General features: G+C 35.5%; 1 pseudogene; it reads left to right on the top strand.

Moving 5' to 3' along the window:
* The first annotated feature begins 1,089 nt into the window (after positions 1-1,089).
* Positions 1,090-8,704, top strand: LOC114091792 (small ribosomal subunit protein eS26 pseudogene; annotated as a pseudogene).
* Positions 8,705-20,957: the final 12,253 nt, after the last annotated feature.

Below are 20,957 nucleotides of genomic sequence, written 5' to 3'. Positions count from 1 at the left end.
TCCCCAACCTTTCACCTTCAGTCTGTGGATGTCTTTTCCTATAAGATGAGACTCTTGGAGGCAGCATATTGTTGGATCTTTTCTTAATCCAATCTGCCAGTCTATGTCTTCCACCCTCACATCCCCAACATATGTGAAACCAAGTACTTTGCATGAATTAGGTTTTTGAGGTCTGGGATGTCTGAATAGTATATTACAGTTGTGTTGTATATTCTTTCTTTCTCCAATTTTTACTATTTTAACATTTTTTCTTTTTCTTTATATATATATATATATATATATATATATATATATATATATATATATACTTGTTTTATGTACTCTACTATCTTCTCACTTACTTGTCTACCCAAAATTACATCCTCTCCCTTCTCCTGCTTCCTGTTTAGATTTCTCTTTCACACTTCCTAAGATATAACAATTCTATATCCTCACCTCTTACCTCGTCAGCATATCATCGTGGTCCTCACCCCTGGTTCTTTCTCCACCATCAGAAACTGTAAACCCTTTTACAAACCCACTGAGCATATTGTAGATAATAATTGCCTGCTGGGGGGAGGGGGGAATTAGAAACTGGTTACCTTGCCAGTAGGAGTTCCAAACTAGGAGTTACCCCCCACTGAAGATGGTGATGAAGTTGACCCAAGATAGAGGCGCCTGCTTTCAGAGGTGGGCTGTCAGGTCATGTAGGGGGAGCCCAGTGATGGCATTGGATAATGAGTTCAGAAACCAGCCCTGTGGCTGTTGGTTGTCTTCAGAGTCTGTGTGAAGTTCCCGGGTGCAGGCAGGCTACCATGCATAGGGGACTATCTCCACTGCTGCAGAGTCCCAAGATGGTGGCTACCTGGGGAGCCCCACATTGGTAGATGGGGTTCCACATGGGACTGGAGACCAGAGTTCCTGTGTGTGGGAAGCTGCCAGGTGTCCCACCTAGGAGTGGCATCAGTGACTTCGGCTTGGACGGGTGGGGGAAAGTTCTGTGCGGGTATTGCTGGTGCCCGCTGGGACACCGGATAGTGCTGTGCAGGTGAGTAGTTGGGAGACCTACTCTGATGCTGAGGCCTGGAGCCCTGCATGGGCACAGTGGCCATGGTTCCCTCGTGGGAAAAGTGTTACCGCTGTTTACCCGGTGAAGAGTCCTTGCTTCCCCGAATGCTGAAGTATAACACCAGAGAAGCAGCCAAGACAAGTGGAGAGTGGAAAGTGGAAGGCTTTATTAAAGGACAGAAGAAAAGACTTCTCCCCAGAGGAAGAAGGGGACCCGAAAGAAGGGGGGAGGTCTTCCCTTTTTTATAGCTAAGGTCTTCTTTTAGTCTTCCCACATTCATCTTTTGTTTCCCTTTATCTTGTAGGTGGGAAGGGCTAAAAGGTGGGAGATCGGTGGGCTGAAGGAGTAAGCTGGGTAGGAAGGGCCTGGGGTGGCTGTTGATTAGCACCTCCCTGTTTGCTGGGAGCTGTTTCTTTAACAGTTGCTTAGGATGGGTTCCGGGCCTTGGAGACATTAACATTTCAATTTCCCCAAGTGCTGCTCTGCTTTCTTGGACTCCATTCTCTATAATGGCCTCCATTTTCTTTAACTTTCTTTAATTTACCTAACTACACTAACTATCTAACTGTAAATCTGACTTCAGCAGGAATATCACTTACAAAGAAGCAATATTCTCACTACTTGAGTCCCAGGTCATGGAGCAACACAGAATGCTGCCTTCCTCTGGCCTGCCATCTTGGATCCCTAATAACATCTTTTTATTGGAGAATTTGACCCATTCATTTCCAGCATAAACATTGATAGATAAGGACTTATTAGCTTCATTTTGTTAAGAATTTTCTGGCTTTTTTTTTTTTAGATTCTTTGTTCCTTTTTTTTTTCCTTTCTTGATGTTCTCTTTTGTGTCCACAGGGCAAGGCTGGAGGCTGGGGATGCAGGATGTGGTCTGGGGTCAGGACAGAACTAAAGTCTCAGTCTGTGAGCACCAGATTGAAATCTGGGGCCAAGGGCACTGAGGTAGACCCAGGAGACGTTGAGACAAAAATCTGTTGCTCATTGTCCTCTCCTTCCCACAAGCAAAGAGTCATGCCATTCTGCCTGGGGTTAGAGGAGGGATGATGAAGGAAATATAAAATAGCATTTCTCTCCCTCTTCAATGCATCTTTCTTTTCTAAAAACTTTTTTTAAGTTGTAGATGAATACAATACCTTTATTTTATTTATCTATTTATATGTGGTACAGAGAATCAAACTAAGTGCCTCACACATGCAAAGCAAGTACTCTACCACTGAGCCACAACCCCAGCCATTTAATGTATCTTTATTTCTGTACTATACCCAGGTGTTGTAATCTTTCTGCTGGTTTTCTACACTCTTGTGGAGGTACTTTTTCATACTCTCATTTCTGCAGTGGGATAAATGCTGAAAAGTCCTATCCTACCACCTGGTTGACTTTCAGATCAAAAATATGAGCTCATTGTCATCTACCATTGGCCAAATTGGGTGTTGCAACAAGCCATATTGATTAAGTGACCAACAGAGATATTTTCAAAAGAAATTCATATGTGATTTTTTTTCTCTGTTACAATTAAACCCCTACATTTGCACAACCCACTAAAAGCATCAACATTGTGTACAATAAAGTGTATGTCTCAATATTTATACAATTTTCTTTTGTCTTCTGTGGTTTCATTTTATTTTATTTTTTCTAATTGATCCAGTTAGGGCACAGTTCATGATTATGATTAAATGTTACAATGACTTCTTAGGTTTAAGTATCAATTTTCAGCGTTACTTTTACCTAAATTTCATTTCATAAAATGAATGACTGGTCAATGTTATATTTATGACACTTCACTTCAATTTCATGTATTCTAAGTGCTTTAAGCATCTGTATATAATTTGGCTGAAGTACAAATATGAGCATGAAAAAAATCTCTACTTATCACTTGCCCTACTAAAAGAGAGATGGCCAATTACAACTATTTATCTTCATTCTGGTCAATCACTCACCTTATTCAATCATGTGCTACCATTCCTATTCTCAGACAACTTCCTTCCACCTGGTATCAATCTAGTCTCAGATTCTTTCATCTACTTGGCAACTGCTACAGATTCCTGTTCATTGTATCATTATTATCTTTGTTTACTCTCATTCTGTATGAGGCCTGAAGCTATAGAAACTGGAAATATATGATGTTTGAAAGTTTTCTCTTCACACTCAGGCTCAACTCTCAGTAAGTCTTTTATTTATTTATTTTATTTTGATTGACTTTTTTAGTTATACATTATATTATGATTCATTTTGACATAATTATAAAGCGTGGAATGTAATTTGCTTTAATTCAGTCCCCAGTACTTCCCTTTCTTCTTGCACCCCCACCCCCAGCTTAATCCCCTTCCTCTATTCCACTGATCATTCTTCTGTTTTCATGGAATTTCCCTCCTACCAAGCACTCTTCCTCTCTCTCTCTCTCTCTCTCTTTCTCCCTCCCCTTTCTATATCTATTTCCTTATTTTGGACTAGCTTCTGCATATCAGGAAAAAATTTGACTCTTTGGGTCTTGGCTTATTTCACTTAGCATGATATTTTCCAGTTTCATCCATTTACCAGCAAGTATAATTTCATTATTCTTTATGGCTGGGTAACACTCCATTGTGTGTGTGTGTGTGTGTGTGTGTGTGTGTGTGTGTGATATTTTCTTTATCTATGTATCTCTTGACTAGCATCTGGAGTGATTCCATAATTTGGCTATTGTGAATTGTGCTGCTATAAACACTGACATGTCTGCATCCCTATAGTATGCTGATTTTAAATCTTTTGGATATATACCAAGGAATGGGATAGCTAGATCATATGATGGTCCCACTCCTACTCTTTTAAGCAATCTCCATACTGCTTTCCAGAGTGGTTGCACTAATATGCAGTCCCACCAACAATGTATTAGTGAAACTTTTTCCCCACATCCTTGCCAATGCATATAATTATTTGTATTCTTAATAATTGCTAAGGAAATATTTCTTTTACTAAAACAGTCCATTGAAATTCTCACACCCAAATGGAAATTCGGTGTAGATTTGTAAGTGTAGAGAAAGGACAACTAGACATGCTGATTGATCTATTTAAGCCTTTAAATACTAAGCTATTTTATATGCAAAAGAAAGGAGTTAATGGATGATGTATGTGTGAATGAGGTATTTTTTTCAGGATGGAGGCCACAATGAAAACTTATTTTTCTAGACCTTTATTTTTATTTATTTATTTTTATGAGGTGCTGAGGATTGAACCCAGTGCCTCACATGTGCTAGGCAAGTGCTCTGCCACTGATCTACAACCCCAACCCGAAAACTCATTTTTGGACTTGATGCAACTATCCTATTTCCCAGATCATCAGACTTGCTGATTAATTTTATAATTGTATTAAGGTCCTCCTGAGAAACAGAACCCATAGGACATTTATATCTATATCTATCTCAGAGGTAAACATACAAATAGATTATAGATATAGTTATGGTCACCAATAGTATTACTCTCAGTCCAGTTTTGGAGGGCTGAGAAACTGAAGTGCTGCTGTTCTAAGTCCCAGAGTCCAAAGCTCCAAGAACTAGGAACTCCAACATTTGAGAGCAGGAGAAAATGGGTGTCCCAAATTCAAAGAGAGTGAATTCAATTTACCCTCTGCATTTTTATTCTCTTTAGGCCCTCTGTGAATAGATAATTCCCTCCAGATTGGTGAAGGCAAATCTTTGTTCAGTCTACCTATCCAAACATTAATTTATTTCAGAAACAGCCTTACAGACACACCTAGAAATAATGTTTTTTTTATCAGATACCTGTACATCCCTTAGCCCAGTCTACTTGACATATAAAACTATCCACCACAATAATGGTGACAAAAATATGAATCACTCAAATTTATTGAGTACTGAGTATATTCAAGGCACTGTTCTTAGTGCTCTACTTGTATGGTTCCAGGCATTCGTACATTTTATAAGTGACAAGTAAATATAGAACGAGGTAATATGCAAAAGATAAGCTGAATTAAACATGATTCTTGTTCACCACAAGTAATTTAGCATTGCAATACAAATTATAAATATAAAATAAAATTCAAAGCTTCTATATTGCAAAAGACGTCAGGAAACAAGAAAAATAACCAATGAGGAAAAATATTTATTTATATGCATGACAAAGGGTTAATGACCTCAACATAAAATAGTTATTTTAAATAAATAAGAAAAACAACACCTTAATGATGCCCAGATAAATGGTTAAACATTATTTCTGCTTGTGTCTGAGAGGTTTTTCCAGAAGAGCTTAGAATTTGAATTGGTAGACTGTTAAAGCAGATGATCATCCTCAATGTGGGTGGGCATCATTCAAACTATTGAGGGGCTGAGTACAATAAAAAGGCAGCCGAAGGTTGAATTAACTCTGCCTGACTGAACTGAGACATCCATCTTCTCTTGCCCTCAATGCTCCTCTTTTTCAGGTCAAAAGAAATGGACTAGAATTTACACCAGTGGCTCTCCAGCTCTCAAACCTTTGAACTACAACAAAAGTTTTCCTGGAACTCCAGCTTGCAGATGGCAGATCATGAGACTTCTCAGCCTCTATAATCACAGGAGCCAGTACCTTACAATAAATCTTTATTGGTTCTTTTCTTTAGAGAACCCTAAATGATGTATGTCCTCAATATTATTCAAACAGATGTAATGTAAAATAGCTACAAAATAGCCACTTCTCACACATCAGATTATCCAACAAAAATAGAAATATTTAGTGATGACTGAATATGAAGAAGTAGGTACACTCATATATTTCTCATGGGAGGATAAGTTGCCATAACCCTTTCTAGTATTTATTTGACTGTATGTATCAAACCTTCCCCCCAAATCCTTCAGTCTAGAAATAATTTATAATAATTTATTATAAGAATATATTAAGACAACTTTACAAGGATACAAGTACAAGCATGTCCATCCCAGTTTTGTATATACTATTGAAATATTTAAGAACAAGTGTCATGGTTCAGGAGGTTGAGGCAGGAGGAATACAAGTTCAAAGCCAGCCTCAGCAATTAGCAAGGCCCTAAGCAACTTAGGGAGACCCTGTCTCAGAATAAGAAATAAATAAGTGCTGGGGATGTAGCTCAGTGATTAAGCACCCCTGGTGTCAAAAAATACATATATCAACAATATGGAATAAATTAACTAGAGAACAATGATAAGTCCAATGGAATGTTGTAAAACCATTAAAAATATTATGTCAATTTATATTTTTGACATAGATATATATTCTTAATGAATGAAGTGTGAAATCATATATATAGTCCAATGCCTATAAAATAGCCTTAAATCTCCTTACATGTAAATAGAAAACACACTAGAAATATACTCCTAAATGTCAACAGTGGTTATTGGTTTTGTTTTTCCATATTTTATATTAAATCAACTTGATTGAAACAATATTCATAAAATAAAATGTACTTCAAAAAATAAATTTTAGCTATGCACAGTGGCACATGCCTGTAACCCCAGCAGCTTGGGAGGCTAAGGTAGAAGGATCATGAGTTCAAAACCAGCCTCAGGAACTTAGTGAGGCCCTAAGTATCTTAGTGAGATAAAATATTTTAAAAGGGCTGGGGATGTGGCTCAGTGGTTACATGCCTCTGGGCACTTAAATAAAAATAAATAAATAAATATGTATATGTGTGTGTGTGTGTGTGTATACACATATACATATATTTTTAGATTATATAATATAATGGTATTAAATATATGTAAATAGTAAACCGGTTACTATAGTAAAGCAAAGTAACATATTTGTCATCTCACATGTTTTTGTGTGCAGCAAGAGCAGTTGCAATTTGATCATTTAGCAAAAGTTATTTATATGACTCCTGTTAGCTATAGTCTTCATATTGTACATTTGGTCTCTAAATTTGTTCATCCTTCATATATGCTGCTTAGTATCCTTTGATTTACATTTCCCATTTCCTCATTACAACCCTCTCCTTACTCTCTATTTCTATATATTTGCCTTTTTTTCAGATTTCATATGTGAGATCATGCAATATTTTCCTTTCTGTGTCTGGTTTATTTCACTTAATATAGTGTCTTACAGCTTCATCTATACGGTGGCAAGTAGCAGAATCTCCTCTTTTTTAAGGTTAAATAATTTTCTACTGGGGGGCTATTGTAGATAATGTTTTCATAAGCATAGGAGTGCAAGATTTTTTTTTACAAGGTTGTGAATTTAATTTCCTTTGCTCTTTCCTCACTCTTGAGTTTTTTTTTTTATAAATTTTTGATATTTACCCATTATCTTGTACATGTTTGCAAGGATTTTTTCTCAATCTACAGTTTGCTTTTGCATTTTTGGTTGTTTCCTTTCCTGTACAAGTATGTTTTAATTTAATGTAGTCTCATTCATTTATTTTTGCTTTTGTAGCATAAACCTTTGGTGTTATATACAAAAAAAAATATCAGTACTAAGTCCAAAGTCAAGGAGGATTCCCCATATTTCCTTCTAGGAGTTTTATAGTCTTGCATTTTATGTTTATGTGTTTTATCCGTGATGAGTTGAATTTTGTATGTGGTGTAAGATAAGGGTCCAATTTCATTTGCTTGCATGTGAAAATTCAGTTTTTCCAGAATCATTAATTAAAACGACTATTTATTCTTCATTATGTCTTCTTGGTCCTTGTGTCAAAATTAGTTGACCATACGTGTTTAGATTTATTACTGGGCCTATCATCTGTTCCCCTGGTCTCTGAGTCTGTTTTTATGCCACTACCATATTGTTTTGTTTGTTTGTTTGTTTGTTTACTGGGGTTGAACTCAAGAACACTTGACCACTGAGCCACATCCCCACCCTATTTTGTATTTTATTTAGAAATAGGGTCTCACTGAGTTGCTTAGCACGTTGCAGTTGCTGAGGCTGGCTTTAAATTCGTGATCCTCCTGCCTCAGCTTCCTGGGCTGCTGGGATTACAGGAGTGCACCACCATGCCTGACTCCATATTGCTTTGATTACTATATCTTTGTAATATAATTTTAAATCAGAAAATCTCAGCCTCCTGTGAAACTGGGATTACACTGACCCTGGCTCCACATTCATATATGGTTTTGGTTATTTGAGCCTTCTCTCCTTTTTATTGGTCTGTGTAGGGGCTTATTGGTTTTGTTTATTTTCTTATAAACTAAGTTTTATTGATTATTTTCTATGTTTTTTTCTTATTTTCTATTTGATATATTTCTGCTTTGATCTTTATTATTTCCTTACTTCTGCTAATGCTGGATTTAGTGTGCTCTTTTCTAGTTCAAAAATACACAAATATCTTCTATTGGAACCTTGCTTCCAAGATGACAAAAAAAGAAGGAATAGTAGTCATGCTAAAAAGGGCCATGGCCAGGTGCAGCGTATTCACTACACAGACTATGCCCAGTACAGTGCCCAAGGACAAGGCCATTAAGAAGTTCGTCATTCTCCACTCAAAACATCACTGTAGAGGCTGCATCCATCAAGGACATTTCCGGAGAGAGTGTTTTCGATGCTTATGTGCTTCCTAAGCTCTAAGTTAAACTGCATTACAGTTGTGCCATTCACAGCAAGGATCAGGAGTCCATCTTGTGAAGCCTGGAAGCACTGAACACTCCACCCCAATTTAGACCGGCTGGGGCTGCCCCATGACTTCCACCAAAGCCCATGTAAGGTCCTGAAGGAGTGAGGAAAAGCTATACTGGCGGCGGGGTGGGGGGGGTAAATATGGGAATTACAATTTAAATATTCACAGATATGATATGGCCGAAGTTCACAGCCAGCCTCAGCAAAGGCGAGGCACTAAGCAACTCATTGAGACCCTGTCTCAAAATAAAATACAAAATAGGTCTAGGGATGTGGCTGTGTGGTCTAGTACCCCTGAGTTTAATCCCTGGTACCCCCTCAAAAAATAAATCTTGATTCAGCCATTCCACAGTGTGTACATGTAACAAAACATCATGTCATACACCATAATATACACAAATTTTACTTGTCAATTTAAAAACATTTTTTAAATTTTTATTTGTTTTAATTAGTTACATATGACAGTACAATGATCTTGACATATCATACATTTGAATCAGATGGGGTATAATTTCTCATTTTTCTGAGTGTACAGGTTGCAGAATCACATTGGTCATGCAGTCACGTATATACACACAGCAATAATAATGTCTATTTCATTCTTCTGTCCTTCCTTTCCCCTCTTCCCCTCCCCTCTTAAAAACATTTTAAAGAACTCTTCACCTAGTCCTTTGCCAAAAGATTCTCTCCCATATTTTTTCTTAAAGTTTTAAACTTTTATCTTTTAAATTGTGGTCTGATCCATTGTGAGTTAATTTTTGTATAAGATTAACATAATAGGCCAAGGTTCTTTTGTTGTTGTTTATTTTATTTTTTGGTATCCAATTGTTCTGGCATAATTTGTGGAAATGACTGTCCTTTGCTTTCTAATCTTTCTTCTAATGAGTTGACCAAGTATTTATTAATTTCTTTCCAGACTCTATTCTCTTCCCTTGCACCAGTACTCCACAGTATGGATTATTATAGTAAGATACTTCTTGAACTCAAGGATAGTGATTACTCTAACTTAATTGTCCTTTTTCAAAATTGCTTAAGCCCTTCCACTTTCTTTGTCTCGTCATGTAAGTTTTTGTTTGGAACTCTGTTAAAATACTAGATCAAACTGAAAAATTAACATCTATACTGTGTTAAATATTCCTGTCCCTGAACATTTATTTGATTTCTGTCATTTATGCTGTGTAGTTTTTAGCAAACAAATCTTGTATGTTTTGTTAGCTAAGTATTTCACTTATTTTCACTGATTAAAATGATACATTTTAAATATTTGTTTCCATGTGTTTATTTCTATAATATAGAAATACAGCTGATATTTTTATGCTGATCTTGTAGCCTGTGAAATTTCTGAATTTAATAATTAGTTCCAGGATTTTTTAAATAAATTTTTAGTTTATTTACTTATTTATTTTAAGTTTTTATGTGTGCTCAGGATTGAATCCAGTGCCTCACACATGCTAGACAAGCACTATGAGCCACAACCCCAGCCCTCTACAATATTTTTTGTACACTCATAGGATTTTCTGTAAGACCAACATGTCATCTACAAATAGGGGCATTATTTTCTTATGATCCATGTACCTTTTATTTTCTTTTTTGTTTTATTGTACTGAATAAGACCTCCAGTACAGCATTGAATTGTGGTGGCAGAACACACATTCTTACATGCTTCCTGAAAGTAGGCAGAAAGCAATCAATATTTTGCCATTCACTGCAATGTTAGCTGTAGATTTTTATAGATGCATTTTATCAAAATGGGAAAGTTCCTCTCTATTCAAGGTTTGCAAGGTCATCACATCATGATGGGTACTGAGTTTTGTCAAAGTTTTTTTCCTGCATCAGTTGATAGGATTGGATTTTTTCTTCTTTAGCCTATTAAAATATTTGATTAATTAATTTATTTTTCAAATGTTGATCCACATTTATCTCTGGATTAAACCTTAATTTTTCATTGTTATAATTTTTATATAATGCTGAATTATATTTGGTAGTATTTTGTTAAAATGAGGAGTTTTGGTGTGCAGTTTTGGTAGAAAGAATCATGGCCATACCAAAGCCAAAACATTCTAATCCCCAAAATCTGTGAATATGTTACTTAATATGGCAAAAAGACCTTGCAAATATAATTAAGTTGAAAAGCTCAAGATAGGGAGATTATGCTGGAATATCCAGCTGGACTCAGTTTAATCACATAGGTCCTTAAAAGAAGAGAACTTTTCCCAGATGTGGTCAGAGGCACATGTGACTATGAAAAATAAAACCAGAGAAATGATGCATGAAAAGAAGCTAGCCTGCAGTTGCTAGCTTTAAAGATGGAGGAAGGGAACCATAAGTCAAAGAATGCAGATGGCCTCTGGAAGCCCGAAAGTTCTAGGAAATTGATTTTCTCCCTAGAGTCCCTAGGAAGGAATTTAGTCCTCCTTTTATTTTTGCCTGGTGAGACCCATTTTGGGCTTCTGAAGCACTAGATTTTAAGATAATGTGTGTTTAAGATAAGCATGTGTTTTTTTAAGCCACTAAATTTGTGGTAATTTGCTACAGGAGCAATAGAAAACTAATACACTAGTTATATTTTTTATGCTATCCTTTTCTGATGGGAATCTGGCTAATACAAGGATCAAAAACTGACCTGGGACAGTACCTCTCCTGTTTTCTAAAAGGGGTTATGCAGAATTGATGAAAATTCCTCTTTTAGCTTAGTAGTTTAAACTTTTAGTTTAGTAGGGTTCCCCAGTGAAACTAAATTGGCCTGGAATTTTCATTTTTAGAAACTGTTTAATTACAAATTCAATTTCCTTAATAGTTACAGGATTTGCTCCTCTCTTAATGTAACTTAGTACCCACTGATCAACATTTCTCCATCCCTTCCAGTCCCTATAGTTCCCAGCTTCTGGAAATCATTCTACTCCCAACTTTTACCAACTTTTTTAAGATTCCACATATGAATGAGATCATCCAATACTTGTCATTCTATGCCTGGTTTAATTTCACTTAACATAATGATCTTCAGTTACACTCATGTTGTCACAAATAGCAGAACTTCATTCTTTATATTTCTGAATAGTATTCCATTGTATATATGTACCACATTCTCTTCGTTCATTCACCATTTGATGGACACAGTTTGCTTCCATTTTTGGCTATTGTGAATAGTACTTCAATGAACATAGAAGTGCAATGTCTCTAACAAACTGATTTTATTCCTTCTGAGTATATATCTAGTGGTGGGATAGCTGGATCTTATGATAGATCTTATGATCTTATGATTATTTTCATTGGGGGGGGGGAGCTCCATACTGTTTTCCATAATGGCTGTCCTGATTTACACTCCTACTAACAGTGTACAAATGTTCCCTTTTCCCTATATCCTCACCAGTACTTGACATGTTTCTTTCTTTATATAATATCCATTTGGACTGGGGCAAAGTGATATTTTTCCTATTTTTTCCCTTTATGTTCATAGTTTCAGGTCTTGCATTTAAGTCTTTAATTAATTTTAGTTGATATTTGTAACTGGTAAGAAGTAGCTTCATTCTTCTGTACAAGGATATGCGATTTTTCTAATAACATGTATTAAAAAGACTGTTCTATTTCTAATATGTGTTCTTAGCACCTTTATAAAAAATCAGTTGATTGTTGGTATGTAGGTTTACTCCTAGTCTCTCTATTCTATTCCATTGTTCTAGATATCTATTTTATGCTGATACCATAATGTTTTGATTACTACATCTATTTTATACTTATTTCTTTTTTATTTATTTTTTGCTTTAATTTTAACAAGTTTGCTTTCCATTTTATTTTTGTATTTTTATTGGTGCATTATAGTTGTCCATAATGTGGAATTTGTTGTTACATATTTGTATATGCACAGAACATAACAATATAATTTGGCCAATGTCATTCCCCAGCACTTTGCCCCTCCTTTTCCTCCTCTCTCCCCCAGTCCCTTTCTTCTATTCTACTAATCTTCCTGCAATTTTCCTGAAATCCCCCCATCTTTATTTCCCTTTTTCCTCTCTAGCTTCCACATAGAAGACATATGACCCTTGACCTTCTGGGTTTGACTTATTTTGCTTAACATAATGTTCTCAAATTCATCCGTTTTCCTACAAGTGTCCTAATTTCATTTTTATTTGTGACTGAATAAAATCCCATTGTGTATATATACCATATTTTCTTTGTCCATTACTCTGTTGAATGACACCTAGGCTGGTTCCATAGTTTAGATATTGTGAATTGTGCTACTATAAACATTTGTATGCATGTGATACATGCATACAAATAGTATGAATACTTTAATTCTTTAGGATAAATACTAAAGAGTGGTATAAGTAGGTCATATGCCTCTTCTTTGAAGAACCTCCATTCCAATTTCCATAGCTATTATACTAATTTTTATAATCTCACCAACCATATGGATGTGTTCTTTTTTCTCCACAACCTCTCCAGCTATTATTATTGTTTGTAACCTTGATCGCTGCCATCTGACTGGAGTGAAATAAAATCTCAGTGTTGTTTTGATTTGCATTTCCCTAATTGCTGATAATGTTGAGTGTTTTTTTTCAAATATTTGATGGCCATTTGTATTTCTTCGCTTGAGAAGTGTCTTTAGTTCATTTGCCCATTTATTAATTTTTTGGTGTTTAGTGTTTTTGAGTTCTTTATATCTTTTAAATATTAATCCTCTGTCATAATAGCTAGCAAAGATTTTCTCCCATTCTATTGTTTATTTCTTCATATTTTTGTTTCCTTTGCTGCAAAGAAGCTTTTTAATTTGATGCCATCCCATCTATTAATTCTTGGCATTATTTCCTGAGCTTTAGGAGTCCTATGGAAAAAGCCATTGCCTATGCCTATATGTTAGAATGTTGACCCTTTTATTCTAGGAGTTGCACAATTTCTTATCTAATTCCTAGGTCTTTGGTCCATTTTGAGTTGACTTTCATGCAGGGTGAGATATAAGAGTCTAGTGTCATTCTTCTACATATGGATAACTAGTTTTTCCAGTACCATTTGTTTAAAAGGCCATCTTTTCTCCCAATGTTTCTTTTTGGCGCCTTTGTCAAGGATCAGATGACTGTATCTGTGTGGGTTTGTCTCTGTGTCTTCTATTCTGTACTATTGGTTTATGTATTTGTTTTTATACCAGTACCATATAGTTTTTGTTACTATAGCTCTGTAGTATAATTGAAGTCGGGTATTGTAGTACCTCCAGTATTTCTTTCTTCGCTTAGAATTGCTTTGGCTATTCTGGGTCTTTTATTCGTCCAAAAGAATTTTAGAACTGTCTTTTCTAGTTCTGTGAAAAATGTCATTCATGCTTTTGGTAGGGCTTGCATTGAATCTGTATGTTGCTTTTGGTAATATGGTCATCTTAATCATATTAATTTTGCCAATCCAGAAACATGGGAAGTCATTCCATCTTCTTGTGTCTTCTTCAATTTATTTCTTCAATAGTTTTCATTTTAGAGGTATTTCACCTCCTTTGTTAAATTTATTCTGAGGTTTTTTTGTTTGTTTGTTTGTTTCAGGCTATTGTGAATGAATTGTTTTCCTGATGATTTCCACATCTTTGTTTTATGCTTTGAAGTCAGGTAAAGTAATGCCTTTGTTTTGTTCTTTTTGCTCAAAATTACTTTGGCTATTTGGAGATTTTGTGGTTCAATATAAAATTTAGAAGTGATTTTTTTCTTTAAAAGTGGCATTACTATTTTGATAAGGATTGCATTGAATCTATAAATTGCTTTAGATAGCATGAACATATTAACAATATTGATCTTTTTCATCCATGAATAGAAGATGCCTTTCCACTTTTTATGTTTTCTTCAATTTCTTTCTTCAGTGTTTCAAATTTTCATGGTAGGGATCTTTTACCTTTTTGGTTAAATTTATTCCTAGTTATTTTTGTAGTTATTGTAGGTGGAATTGCTTTCTTGATTTCTATTTCAGATAATTCACTATAGGTACATAGCCATGTTACTGATGTTTGTATGTTGATATTGCTCCCTGCAATTTTGTTGCAGGGATTCATTTATTAATGCTAGTCACTTTTTGTCTATTTGTTTGGTGGAGTTTTGGAGGGTTTTCTATATATGACATCATGTCATCTGCGAACAGTGACAATTTGATCTTTATTTTCCATTTTGAATTCCTTTCTTTCTCTGTATATAAACCTTTTTAATTTAATACAGTCTTACATGTCCATTTTTACTTTTTGCCTACATTTGTGGTATCAAATCCAAAAAAATTGTTGTCAAGACTAATCAAGGGATTTTTCCATGTTTTATTCTAGAATTTTTTTTTTAATTTCTGATCCTATATTTTAATCTTTGATCCATTTAAATTAGTTTTTGTAAACGATGTAACATAGAGGCCCAATTTCAGTCTTTTACATGTGGATATCTAATTTTTCCAACATCATTTGTTAAAGAGATTATCCTTTCCTAATTGTGCATTCTTGGCACCTGTGTCAAACATTAGTTGAGCATATATACATGAGTTTATTTCGGACTCTCAATTCTTTATCTATGGTCTAGGTGTCTGTTATTATGCCAGTATCATACTGTTTTGATCACCATAGCTTTTTAATATAATTTTAAATCAGAAAAGTGATCTAATTGCATCATTTCTTAGGATTGTTTTTGTTATTTGACATCTTTTGTGGTTCCATATGAAACTTAGTGTTTTAGTCAGCTTTTTCATCACTGTGACAAGAAAGACCTAACAAGAACTATTTTAGAGGAGGAAAAGTTTATTTTGGGGCTTACAGTTTCATTGGTTTCAGTTCATAGACATATGGCTCTATTCCTCAGGACCTAAAATGAGGCAGGACATCATGGCAGAAATGTGTGGCAGAGTAAAGCAGCTAGGAACATGGCACCAGGAAGCAGAGAAAGACTTCTCTCACCACTGACAAAATATATATATATATATATATATCCCAAAGGCATGCCTTCAATGCCCACTTCTTCCAGCCACACCTTGCCTGCCTACAGATACCCTTCAGTTAATCCCTACTGGGGGATTACTGCACTGATTATATTAACTCTCTCATAACCCAATCATTTCACCTCTAAACATTCTTGCATTGTCTCACACATGAGCTTTTGGGGGACACCTTACATTCAAACCATAACATTTAGGATTGATTTTTCTATTTCTATGAAAATGTGTCTTTAGACTTTTATACCTAATCCATAGACCTCTTTGAGTAATGTGGGCATTTTGAAAATATTGATTATTCCAATCAACCAATGTGTAATATCTTTCTATTTATTTGTGTTTTTAAAATTTCTTTCATAATGTTTCATAGTTTTCAGTATAGACACATCCTTCTTGGTTGAATTTAATTCTAAGTAACTTACTTTTTTTTTGTTTTGTTTTCTGATTCATTTTTTTATTGTTGGCTGTTCAAAACATTACATAGTTCTTGATATATCATATTTCACACTTTGATTCAAGTGGGTTATGAGCTCCCATTTTTACCCCATATACAGATTGCAGAATTACATCAGTTACACATCCATTGATTTACATATTGCCATACTAGTGTCTGTTGTGTTCTGCTGCCTTTCCTATCCTCTACTACCCCCCCTCCCCTCCCCTCCCCTCCCCTCCCCTCTTCTCTCTCTGCCCCCTCTACTGACATTCATTTGTCCCCCTTGTATTATTTTTCCCTTTCCCCTCACTTCCTCTTGTATGTACTTTTGTATAACTCTGAGGGTCTCCTTCCATTTCCATGCAATTTCCCTTCTCTCTCCCTTTCCCTCCCACCTCTCATCCCTGTTTAATATTAATCTTCTTCTCATGCTCTTCGACCCTACTCTGTTCTTAGTTACTCTCCTTATATCAAAGAAGACATTTGGCATTTGTTTTTTAGGGATTGGCTAGCTTCACTTAGCATAATCTGCTCTAATGCCATCCATTTCCCTGTAAATTCTATGATTTTGTCATTTTTTAATGCAGAGTAATACTCCATTGTGTATAAATGCCACATTTTTTTTATCCATTCATCTATTGAAGGGCATCTAGGTTGGTTCCACAGTCTTGCTATTGTGAATTGTGCTGCTATGAACATCGATGTAGCAGTGTCCCTGTAGCATGCTCTTTTTAGGTCTTTAGGGAATAGACTGAGAAGGGGAATAGCTGGGTCAAATGGTGGCTCCATTCCCAGCTTTCCAAGAAATCTCCATACTGCTTTCCAAATTGGCTGCACCAATTTGCAGTCCCACCAGCAATGTACAAGTGTACCCTTTTCCCCACATCCTCGCCAGCACTTGTTGTTGTTTGACTTCATAATGGCTGCCAATCTTACTGCAGTGAGATGGTATCTTAGGGTGGTTTTGATTTGCATTTCTCTGACTGCTAGAGATGGTGACCATTTTTTCATGTACTTGTTGATTGATTGTATGTCCTCCTCTGAGAAGTGTCTGTTCAGGTCCTTGGCCCATTTGTTGATTGGGTTGTTTGTTTTCTTATTGTCTAATTTTTTGAGTTCTTTGTATACTCTGGATATTAGGGCTCTATCTGAAGTGTGAGGAGTAAAGATTTGTTCCCAGGATGTAGGCTCTCTATTTACCTCTCTTATTGTTTCTTTAGCTGAGAAAAAACTTTTTAGTTTGAGTAAGTCCCATTTGTTGATTCTAGTTATTAACTTTTGTGCTATGGGTGTCCTATTGAGGAATTTGGAGCCCGACCCCACAGTATGTAGATCATAGCAACTTTTTCTTCTATCAGACGGCGTGTCTCTGATTTGATATCAAGCTCCTTGATCCATTTTGAATTAACTTTTGTGCATGGCGAGAGAAAGGGATTCAGTTTCATTTTGTTGCATATGGATTTCCAGTTTTCCCAGCACCATTTGTTGAAGATGCTATCCTTCCTCCATTGCATGCTTTTAGCCCCTTTATCAAATATAAGGTAGTTGTAGTTTTGTGGATTGGTTTCTGTGTCCTCTATTCTGTACCATTGGTCCACCCGCCTGTTTTGGTACCAGTACCTTGCTGTTTTTGTTACTATTGCTCTGTAGTATAGTTTGAAGTCTGGTATCGCTATACCGCCTGATTCACACTTCCTGCTTAGAGTTGTTTTTGCTATTCTGGGTCTTTTATTTTTCCATATGAATTTCATGATTGCTTTCTCTATTTCTACAAGAAATGCCATTGGGATTTTGATTGGCATTGCATTAAACCTATAGAGAACTTTTGGTAATATCGCCATTTTGATGATGTTAGTTCTGCCTATCCATGAACAGGGTATATTTTTCCATCTTCTAAGATCTTCTTCTATTTCTCTCTTTAGGGTTCTGTAGTTTTCATTGTATAAGTCTTTCACCTCTTTTGTTAGGAGTAACTTACTTTTTGATGCTGTTGTAAACGGAATTGTTTTCTCGGTTTCTCATACAGACAGTTTGTTATTAGTTAATATAAACCCTCCTGATTTTTGTATCTTAGTTTTGTGTCTTTCAGCTTTACTGAATTTATTTGTTTCCTTAAATTTTTATTATTGTTATTCATTCATTCTTTAGGGTTTTCTATATTTATGAACATATATATAAATAAAGATAATTTTATTTCCTCAATATCAATTTTTATTTCTTTTATCATTTTTGTTGCCTAACTTCTCTGGATGGTGAAGGATGAAGTCAAAAAAGATTATTCTCAAACCTCGAGATTTAATGGTGTTTGCTTTGTTGGCTTTTAGATTTATATAAGACCAGTTATTGAAGCTGAATTGAACTAAGTATATTGAGGCTATCGGGATGCAATAAATGCATTTTGTATACAAGAAAGACATGACTTTTGGGAGAGGAGGCCAAGGACAGAATGTTTGGATTTGAATGATGTGTGTCTTCCAAAATTCATGTTGAAACTTAATGTAAAATGCAATAGTATTAAGAACTAGAACCATCAATAGATGATTAGTTCATGAAGGCTCCTTAAGGCCGTTCATGAGGGTTTCACACAGGATTTGCCACTTTTTCCCTTCCACTTTCCTCCATGTGAAGACACAGTTTTCAAGGCATAATCTTGGAAACTGAGAGACCAAGCCCTCAACTGACATTAAGCCCATGGGCATCTTGATCTTGGACTTCCCAGACTCCATAACTGTGAGACAATAAATTTCTTTTCATAAATTAGCAAGTTTGTGACATTTTGTTATAACTGCACAAAGTGGCTAAGACATTCTGTATGGAAGATCGCATTTTACTTCCACTACTTTCAAGTTTTTATCTTTGATTTTCAAAAGATCAACCATGATGAAGCTAGCTATGAATTTCTTTGTATATTTTTGTGCTTTGAGTTTATTTTTGTGCTTTTGAGTTTAGCCATATGTGTCTGTAAGTTGTTATTCATCATCATACTTGTCCTTGGCCTCCCATCCCAAAAGTCATGTCTTCCTTGTACACAAAATGCATTTATTGCATCCCAATAGCCTCAACATACTTAACTCATTTCAGCTCAAACCTTAAAGTCTGACTCAAAAGTCTCATTTAAAAATCATCTAAGTCAAGCATGGGTGAGACTTTAAGTATGATTCATCCTGAGGCAAGTTGCCCTCCAGCTTGGATACTGTGAAATAAAAAAGTTATGCCCTTCCAAAAGATAATGGTGGAATAAGCATATCCCTTCCCCAAAGGGATAAATAGGAAAGAAGAAAGGAATAACTGGTCCTATATAAATCTGAAACCCAACAAAGCAAACACCATTAAATCTCAAGGTTTGAGAATAATCTTCTTTGACTTCATAATTTTCTTTGACTTTCACCATTTCTTCTTCAACTATTCTTGTTTGAGTGCTCAAAAATAATGAATTTTTAATTTTGTAGAACTATATGAAGTAAAACATAATAACGGAGGAAAAAACCTACTTCTGAAAAAAATGCAGTATTAGGGCCTTGGGTTGTACACTTATTCACAAAATATTATTACAGATACAAAAATAGAAAATTATAAATTCTTATGTTGGATTACTATGACATTTATATTTCCTATTTTGAGTGTTGCCTGAATACTTAAGCTGGAGAAAAGCATAAAACATGTGAATAAAGATTTTGTTTGGGAATGGAAGTGTAACTCAGTGGTAGAGTACCTGCTAGCATCACCAAGTCCTGGGTTTGATCTCCAAAACTATGGGGAAAAATTACTTTGTGTGCAAGTTAGTATGAAAATATTTTTGAGTCTTTGATAGGATTTATAGATTTATGTGCAACATAAGCCTTTGAAAGGAATGCGGTGTGATTTGAAGGAAGGAAGGAAGGAAGGAAAGAAAGAAAGAAAGAAAAAAAGAAAGAAAGAAAAGACAGAAGGAAGGAGGGAGGGAAGAAAAGAAAGAAAGGACAAATAGAGGCAAGGCATATGTTGAAGAGTGGATACTTTCAAAAATAGAAAAATAATGCACATAAGTCTAGAAGATGTCAGTCACTCTCTTATTAATCATGTTATATATTAATTTACCCACATTATTGTCACTAATTGAAGGATTGAGAATGTATTAGTGGGACTGGGGTCATAGCTCAGTGGTAGAGCACTTGCCTAGCAAATGTGAGGCACTGGGTTCCATCCTCAGTATCACATAAAAATAAATAGATAAAATAAAAGTATCAAGTCCATCTAAAACTAATAAACACAAAATTAAAGAATGCATTAGAGACATTATTTCATTCATTGTTTCTGAATAAATAAAGACTGATTAGCTATATTTACTCCTGCAGTTCATTCTATTGGGAAAGAAAGACCCTATACAATTGGATCCTAGTTTTGCAATATCACTTACCAAATCACTAAAGACAATATCTTTTGTATATTTTTTTACAAGAGACTACACATGATCATACTAACTACCTACCTATGAAGGAAGGGTTAATAGCTGATGGATGCAGGGAAGCATGAATTGAGAGTGGTTTAGACAGTGGGAATAACAATTAGGCTCTGAGGCCCAGGAGGCCCAGCTAAACAATGAACTGAAAAAAAAAAAGCTTGGGACCCAGGTGGGGGAGTGAAAGAGAGTGGGCACATAACGGAAGAGTCAGTCAGGGACTGGTGAATTAGTGCAAAAGTCAGTAGGCTTCTGTCACAGTGTTCCTCCTTTTGTGTTTTTGATTTTTCTGTCTCTAGTTTCTCCAGCTTTCCTTCTTCCTCCCACTTATTCCCTCCGGCCATCTTCCAAAGTTTAGTTCTTGCCCCCATCTATTCCCTTTTGTTTTCATTCCTTCAGGGGAGTTCATCTATTTTCCTCATTTTGGATACTCCTTGTATATAAATAACTCTAATTCATTCAGTACCAGCACTAACTAATTCAAACTTCTCATCTTTTCTGTATTCTAGTGCCAATTGTCTACAAGGTAT

This window comes from Marmota flaviventris, chromosome X, assembly GCF_047511675.1.
Source record: "Marmota flaviventris isolate mMarFla1 chromosome X, mMarFla1.hap1, whole genome shotgun sequence".
NCBI lineage: Eukaryota > Metazoa > Chordata > Mammalia > Rodentia > Sciuridae > Marmota > Marmota flaviventris.
The sequence above is the reverse complement of the archived record's forward strand: the minus strand, read 5'-3'. Positions and strand labels throughout refer to the sequence as shown.